The sequence below is a fragment of the Vigna umbellata genome, chromosome 4 (genome assembly GCF_029865625.1).
Source record: "Vigna umbellata cultivar VRB3 chromosome 4, Vumbellata_1.0, whole genome shotgun sequence".
Classification (NCBI taxonomy): Eukaryota; Viridiplantae; Streptophyta; class Magnoliopsida; order Fabales; family Fabaceae; genus Vigna; species Vigna umbellata.
In genome coordinates, this window is record NC_142168.1 from 11,870,344 (window position 1) to 11,879,583 (window position 9,240).

The 9,240-nt window shown below is 24.8% G+C and overlaps 1 long non-coding RNA gene across 1 annotated transcript; it reads left to right on the forward strand.

The window, feature by feature from the left end:
* The first annotated feature begins 2,757 nt into the window (after window positions 1–2,757).
* LOC148199242 (uncharacterized) lies at window positions 2,758–3,274 on the forward strand. Its single transcript, XR_015785826.1, has 2 exons — window positions 2,758–2,876; window positions 3,010–3,274. It is a non-coding gene; the product is annotated as an uncharacterized LOC148199242 (long non-coding RNA).
* Window positions 3,275–9,240: the final 5,966 nt, after the last annotated feature.

A 9,240-nucleotide genomic window follows, 5' to 3' on the forward strand; every position in this document is an offset into this window, starting at 1 on the left:
TATTAACGATTGATATTAAACAAAATTCTTACCGTGTAAGAGAAACTTAATAAAAACAAATTTTAATAAGAAAAATTTATTCTATTTTTTTATTAAGATTTGTAAGTTGAACTCAGAAATAAAAAAACAAACAATTTTCTTAGAAATCTGATTAGAAAGTAAAAAAATTGGTATCGACGAATTTTTTTTTTGTTACCAACCGATATCAACTGTTGATAGTATAAACAAAATTCTTACCATGTTAAACTTGGTAAAAAGATGTTACAGAGAATTTTAAGAATGTTATTTAAACAAAACTATATTTATTTTTATTTTAATATATATTTCTCCGTTCTATTTTTACTTATCCCTTTTCAGTAAAATATTTTGTACTTTTATCTATTATTTTTAAAATTTTAAGACAATATTTTAAATTTAGTTAGCATGGAAAGAAAAAAACCACGATAATAAATAAAGAAAATATAATAGCACATGAAATAAAATTAAAGAAAATGGAAACAAAGGTAATAATTACTCCAACTAAAATTGTATTAAAAATATAAATGATAAATAAATATTTCCATTGGCTTGAACGAAAAAAACAAAATAAATTATTTTTAAATTGAATTTAAAAAGTATATTATTAGACCTTAAACTATTTCAATCATAGAATGAGTTAAACTTCATCATATAATGATTGCAATTTAAAGTTTTCATATAACCAATAGAAACAATAGCATGCTGATAATTTTTAAAAACGTTTTCACTTTTTTTATTAAGTACGTTATTTTTATTTGAACAAAGAGTAATTTGAGGCTGAGATAAGAAGAAAAAAAAATACAATACTTTACGTTACGAACATCAATCAACTTTAATAATAAAAAAAAAGCTAAAACGGCAGCTTGATAATTAATAAACACATTGATTATAAACCATGAATGATAATTAATAAATAACACATTAATTATTTACCATAAATGATAATTAATAAACAACACTTTGCCAACCATAAATGAAAATTAATAAACAACACATTGGAAGCATAAATGATAATTAATAAAAAAAATAAGTAATAAAATAAATCACGTAACCTTTCCATTCTATCTTGTCTTATGCGTTTAATTTCCGTTTCATAATTATCGCATTTTCAAGTTGTTTCACGAGTATATTAGAAACAGTTACTTTTTTTTAAACAAATGTATACATTTCATTTTTAGTTGTACGTTTATCAATAGAAATTATAATTTTTATTTTTATGTGACCGTTTATATAAATTTAACTATTTTTTTAAACTAAAATACTTAATTTTCTGTTTCATTCTTTTAAGTAATTAATTATTCAAATTGAATTAATTAATATTTTTAGACTATTACTTATCTGTAATAAAAATAACGCATGTGTTTCGCTAGTTAATTTAAAAAGAATAATTACAAATAAAAAAATACGTTTCACGTAAAAGTAGGAACAGAAATCAAAATTGCATTTTTTAAATGATAAAGGTTACAGTTACTATGAGACCGAGGAGATGAAGAAAGTCAATATCAGTAATTAAATTTTTGAAGAAATTTTTTAACAACATGTGTGTATATATATATATATATATATATATATATATATATATATATATATATATATATATTAAATTTTGCATTTTGTAATCAATAATTAAATTTGTTCAATTTTAATGCTAGTCAAATGTTTATAATTCATCATTAAAATATTTTTATTATATTGTGATCGTGGTTTGAATTGTAGAAAGGAAAATATTGTTATTTTTAACAAGAAAATATACTTTTTACAATGATATTCATATGAAATATAAGAAAAATATTTAGTTAATGTATGAATAATTTTTGTATTGAGGTTTTGGGTATCTAAAGAAAAATATTATTCATGTTATTGGAGGAATAAATTAGAATGATTAGATAAATTAAGAGAGGAAAATAAAATTTTGATAAATAAAAAATATCATTATTGAGCTTGATAGTTAGTTAGTGATGATATTCTAAAGATTTTTCAGATGATTTGAATTTATGGTGTAAATTCTTTGAAGGCAAACAATATATACTATGATTTTGATACGTTAAATTATATGTGATAATGTGAGTTTATTAAGATTTAATTTTTATTAGGTATGAAGTTGTGTGATATATTGAGTTACTATATGACTTTACATATAAAAAATAGAGTAAAAAAGGAAAAGAAATTATGTTAGTGGTGTAGTTTTAGAAGAAAATTATTTCGAGAGAAAATATTTTTAAAACATGCAACAAATTTGATTGTTATCTAATGTAGTTATTATTAGCAGAATTTTTTTGACGTAGTAAAATCTTTGTGTTGAATTTTAGATTAAGAAATTAATTTGTTGACTTTAAATTAATTTTATTATATGTTTGATTATTTTTTTTCAAGCAAATAAATTTTTCTTGCAAGAAAAAAATATTTTATTTCTATCATAGGTGATGCTAATGTGAATTTAGTGGTGCTATTAATGTGAATTATTGTTATTATTAATACAGAATATTGTTGCTATTAATAAATTAAATTGTTGTGATTAATATATATTAAATTGTTGTTTATGTATAAATTTAATTTATTTAAATTTAACCTATATTAAATTGTTATAGTTAATACATATTGTAGTTTGATTTTAAGTATTGTTAAATTGAAAAGAAAAATATTAAATAAATAAATAATATATAATAATTAATTAATAAAAATAGGGGACGTTACATTATAGATGTATATAAATAGCACTTCACCCAACTGTATAGAATCACTTCAAAAAAGCAAAAGCAAAAGCAAAGAAAAGTTCGTAAAAGCCAACACCATGACCAAGTTGCAAAGTAGTGTTCTTGTTGTGATGGCTTTGTTTGTCCTCTTCAGTCAAACTTATGGTAAAATTATTATTTATTATCATGATTTCTGTTTTTTATTTATTTATTAGAATTATGTTCTATGTCACAAAACATGAATGTTTGTAATTGGAATTTAATTTTAATGTTGTTTTTTTAACATTGTGATGAACAGGAGAATGGAAATTTTGCCCAAAATCGATGGTTTTTGATGGACAATGTCCATTGGGGAGTTCAGGAAGAAGTTGTTTTGACGAATTTCTTGCAAGACTGGGAGCAAGTGCTACGCCTATGAAATGTACTTGTGATAATCTTCCCAGTAACAAACGCAATTGCACTTGTCAAGTTGTTTGTGGACACTGAGACATTTTTTTCTTAAAACAGTGTCGGAAAATCTTATGTTAAATTCTCAATTTTAAGAAACATCTTTACTTTTGTTACCTCTTTGTCTTTTTCATTTTTTTTTATTTTTACGTTCTTTAACAGATTAATTTGATATTTGTTATTTGAAAAGAATAATATGAACAACAATCAAAAAGCAAAAAGAAAAAACATCTTAAGTCAATGTCTGATCCAATGAAAATCGTGTGAAACTTAATTGAGGTAATATTGGTAAGTGGAATTCAGCTCACTTGTCTCCCACTATAAAAATAAAATAAATTTATTATATCCGCCTTTATTTTACTGTTTTCTCTTAGACTTTTCTCCGCCTTTGTACACAATAAAAATGGAATGTGATTATTTTTAGAATTAAAGTAAACATTATATTATATTGAATATCTATTAACTTATTACTTTAATTCCTTTAAGCTTTTGACTAAAGAACACAACAATTTTTTATATAATAGGATTTAGATCTCATTCGAGTCATATTTTAAGAATATAAATCTAATAATAACTAACAAAAAAAAGAATATTATATATATATATATATATATATATATATATATATATATATATATATATATATTTGTATATATCCAACCATTAAAAAAATTTCTTTTTAAAAAAAATAAAAGGGCATTAGAAATTGTTTATGTAATAAAAATTCTCTAACTTTATTTTGTTGCAAGTAATAAACGAATAAGCTTCCGAGACGCCACATCTTTTATATATTATATTTATTTTGATAAAAGAAGGTGATATTTTGGATAGAAAAACGCGTCTTTGTCTAAAGATGTAGGGCCATGATATTGCTCACGGCAACCCTATGTTTAGTGCGGGGAATTATAATTATAAATTTTAGTTCAACAAAAAATTGTAAATAATTTATTTTAACATTACTCTTTTGTCCTACATAAAATATATTTAAACCCTTTAATAAAAAGAAGTATAACTTTTTTATTGCAAACTAAAGTCATATGATTTTTTCATATGTAATTATATTAATAAAACTTGAAAGTGAAAATAAGAGAAATGATATATTTATAGGAGCAAGGTCATAGGTATAAACCGTCGGAAATTTTAGGATTTTTTTAATATATAGAGACATGAGACATGAGAAATATATTATATGGAGAAATTTATTATTTTTATTTTATTCATATTTTTTATATAAAAAAATTAACAGAATATTAAATATTTGAATTCAAATAGTAATCAAATATATTTTTATTTTTGTATGAAAAATATTTCACAAAATATTTTTTTAATTAATTTAAATAAAAATATTAAATGAATATTCTTAACACGAAGTAATTAAAAATGACAAGAAAAGATAAAGATCGATAATTGTTATACTTTGCTCATTTTATGGAATAAAATCCGTTCACTACCAATAAATATTTATGATATCTGTGATTTAAAAAAAAAGTAATTGATAAAATTATTTTGCATAATAAAATGAATGATAAAAAGTACCCAAAGTTATACTATTTTTAAAATGATAATATGAAAGTATTTAATTTTATCAATATTTATAGAATTAAATATTTACTATATTTGTTGAATACAACGTATATAACTAATATTCTATACAATCAGTAATAATATAACTGCTAAATAATATTGTTCATTAAATATAATGTATAAATTATATTATATAACCAATATTACACACAATATATAACTAATATTCACATACATATGCATCAATTTAAATAATATTTGTTTTGATTGAATTGATCCGAAAAGGTCAATATTTTTTCTTGTTCTGTCTCAAAATGCAATCCATTCTGATGGATTGTTGACTTACAGAAGACACTCTAACGTTCAAATTCATTATCTTTTTCAAAGAAGTCTTTATTCTTTTAGGATAGATCAAAGTTATTTTTTCTGCACATGAATTATATATTTATAGGCTTGTGGCAGCCAAACACATTGATTAACCTTTAACACAGTATATTGTCAGGCAATCAAACCTAATAATACTTGCTAATTGTCTATCATTAACTCTGATCGGTATATTTCATATAATATAATATTAAAAAAAATTATATATATATATATATATATATATATAAATGTTTTTTTAACACATCTAAATTTTTTATATTTATTTCACATTATTCTTTTTTATTTTTTTATTTTTTTTTAAAATACAAAAATTTATTTTTTTATGACCATGTATTACTCATAACTAAATGAGTTGGTGTACTTCATTCTGCGTTCAAAGGATGAAACACTAAGCTGAAATTTTTTTGTTTCTTTCATCTCCTTTTCTTAGTTTGGAGAGGCATCTGAAGTTATTTAACTTTGAACTGAAAGCTAATTTTGTTTCCTCCACTTCTTTCTACAGTATTCATTAGTTTCCCATTGGACGAGGCTTCAACAAACGCAATTTCCTTGATCCAAAGTTGGTCAGAACAAAATAACAATGTTGGAAGTCTCACTCAACAATTGAGAAGATCAACTTAAAATATACAAGTTCATGAAAATTTTATCATATAAACTAATTTTTGTAACGTGGAATTAAGTTTAAAGTTCATACTGAAATACTTTACATGAAAAGACCAACACCTCAGTGCTAAAGCTAGCTACGATATCCATTTCATTTTCTTCAATTTAAACGTCGGAAATCAATCCAACAAGAGTTTAAAGAACTACAAAAATGTGGAAACTAAATTAAACCGCAGATGGAGAAAATCTCTTATTGTGATCCTCCTAATTTGGTTTGGAAGAAAGTAGGGTTACAAGTAAAGTTTAAATCTAACTCAATCCTAAAAAACCATAAAAAACCAGCTTGTAACCTCAGGTCTGCACCCGTTTATAAATTATGAATTGGTCTTATTTTTAATTAGAGAGACTTGAGTTGGCTAAATAAGTAGGGTTGGTTTCACCAGCCATGATCACAAGAATCTGTGGCTCTGAAATATTAACCTTCTTTTCCTCCATCTTTGCTGCTTTCTCTTCATCACCGGCTGAGTTCGAAGCATAATAATGTTTACGATAACAACAAGCTATGATGAGTAATGCAACTGCTATGACTGCGAGCATCAGGGCTAAGCCACCAAACAGGTAAGCTACGGGAGAACTCAACTTTCTCAAACCACCTTCTTCTGATTCACTTCTTCTGCTTGAGTTCATTCTTTTTACTACTTTTTTTTACAAAGTTGTAATCTTTTTTCTTTGGAAACTGGTTTTTGATTTTGGGATGGTGTGGATGTGATAGAGTTTAATCAATTTATAGTACATGATTAAGTACAGCTGCTACAGTTACGGATCTTCCATGAAAGAGAGTGTTCGGAAGTTACTAAAACGCCCATCTGGTTATTCTTTTTCTTTGAGGTTGTCTTGTGTGAAACTTCAAATCATTGTTGGTTCTTTTTCTTGTGTTTGGAGCATCAATTGCTGCAATTTTTCTTTCTTCTATCTTTTCCAAAGGAGGGCCTCAGGAACTTGTCTCGTATATATAGTAACTCCATCTTTCAATATTTTATTTTATTTTATTTTATTTTAGTATGACTAATTAATAAGTTTGTATAGTAAGATTTAGCATCATTTCAACTAACATTTCTCACATTGCACATTTAATTTCTTATTTAACATTATATATATATATATATATATATATATATATATATATATAAATATCAGAGATCATAAATTCTAACTCATCAAATCATTTGACCAAATACGAAAAAAGTTTACTAAGAATATGATTTATGAAAACTCATGTAAGTGATTTTAGTAGACTAAAGTTATCTTTGAGAGAATTTTAGGTGATTCTAGAGTTATCAGGATCATTTCAAAGTCCAAACTGATAAACCCTTGTTTTATGTTTTTAAGAAAAGAAGGTCTCCATTTTTTTAGTACGGATTAATTTAAGCTTCCAAGTAAAAAAATCTTCAAAATATTTTTAAAACAAAAAAAAACTCTAAATGTTTGAAAAAAATATTTTAAATAAAATTATAATAAAAATCACATTTTTAAGTTTGTTTAAGTCTTTCAACTCGAAATTAACTTTATAGGAAAGAAACTAATCTTATTAGACATATGTAGAAATTTAAAGGGAAATCTAAAAGATGTCCTAAATTTGTTTCTTTGTTCCAAATTAAACTTGAAAACAACCTTTTTAAAGATGACTTAAAAAATATGAAAGTCTGATTTATTTTGGAAATAAACTAAATCACGACACACTTATTGTATTCTTGATAAGTATCCTTTGAGGAACCTAATTCGGATAATGTGTGACTTATTATTCGGTTGGTTGTTTTGTAACTTCCAAATGGATTATTGATGTTGTATCAATGAAGCAACCAACACAAAAGAAGGAACAAGAAACCTGAAACTGTTGTGCTTTTAAAGTATATAAATAGGACCCCTAAAAGTTTAAGAGACACGACAATACAATTATTAGTCACACTTCTTAATTACACCCAATTATACAAGAAAAAAAGACAGTATTATAGTTTATTAAAAATATGAGGAAGTGCAATATAACATTTATTTTAAAAAAATAATTATTATAAATAAAGTTTCTTTAGCCCGTGTCAGCAAGATCTAACAGTATTGTCTGATTATTAGTGTAATACAAATTAAGGTATGATTGGGTCGTTATTGGACAACAAAAGATAAAGACTCATCACAACTATTATAAATAAAAGTTTCATATATGACTTTAAAATCATCATGCACATTATATGCATCACTTATTGTGTTAACTGGTCGGTCATATTATTGACTTGAGTATCGAAATGTCTTTGACAAGTAACTTATCTTAAGGAGAGTTTGAAATACTTTGAGTAGGGACCTTAATTCCGTAACTGAAATATTGACCTTGTGAAAATGTGAGTCTTAAATATTAAGCTGGTTTAAATATTTATCTTTTTCAGCAATATAAATTCATATAATCATTTACACTGTGAAAGAGGAAACATGAAGATCTTTTGGTTGAACGACAACAGTGCAGCAATTGATAGAAATAATGATAATAATTATGATGGTCTGGCATTGGAAAACAGTGGAGAAAGACATAATGGGGTTAGTGTTTTTTTGTAATGGAATAAGCTAGTTAAGAGGTTTAATTATGTGATCCATTGTACTCTAAAAGGAGAAATCTGTGGACTGACATAATGGATTTGGTGTGTGATTAATGGGGTTATGTGGAAAATAGAATGGTCACTTAGTTGGTGGATTAAGGTGAGAAAAAGGAAAATCTTTTTGTGGGGTAAATTGGAATAAAATAAGTGAGTGGGAGTGGTTGATGGAAGGGTTAAGAAAATTGTTGGAGGGCCACCCAGCACTCACATATTCCAACTCCACATAAACATATATTTAAATATAACATGTCTCAGTTCATGTCTCAGGCCAATTGGAACCAGAAATGTAAACAAGAAATGGTGATTGGATTTTTGGTTTAAGAGTTAACATCGGAATATGTTCTGTTTCTTTTGGAGTTACATGAGGCCAACATTTATTTTGTGGCCGTGACTTTAAGTGCTAACCAAAGATTACACTTCTAGAAAAGTGATTCCCATTAAGAAAATCAATGATCATATCAGATAATTGTAAGTCATGATTGAGGAATATCATATCTATTCACCTAGCTAAAGGACAAAAATGTTATGGTTAAAGTAAAATTATATTATAAATGATATTGTATCATCATCTAGTAAGTGTTTATTCATGTAAACGAGATATTGTAGTTAGTTAAAACGTATCTTAACTCTGATGCTTCAACAATTGATACTGATCAATTGGCCACTCACCAATTACTTAAATATATCTGATAATCAAATTTAAAGGTAAAGTATAAGTTAATTATAAATTTATCTCAAAATCTATAAATATAAAATTTAAATAAAGAAATAAATAATTATATTTATTGTAAATTAAGATTTTACTGTATTATCTGAACGGTCATATTACCTGAATTACCTTTTATCAAAACTCTCATACTACTTGTAACTAAAAATGTGAAAACAATATTAAAAAATTTGGTGAAAAGTGTGACATGAAGTATTTT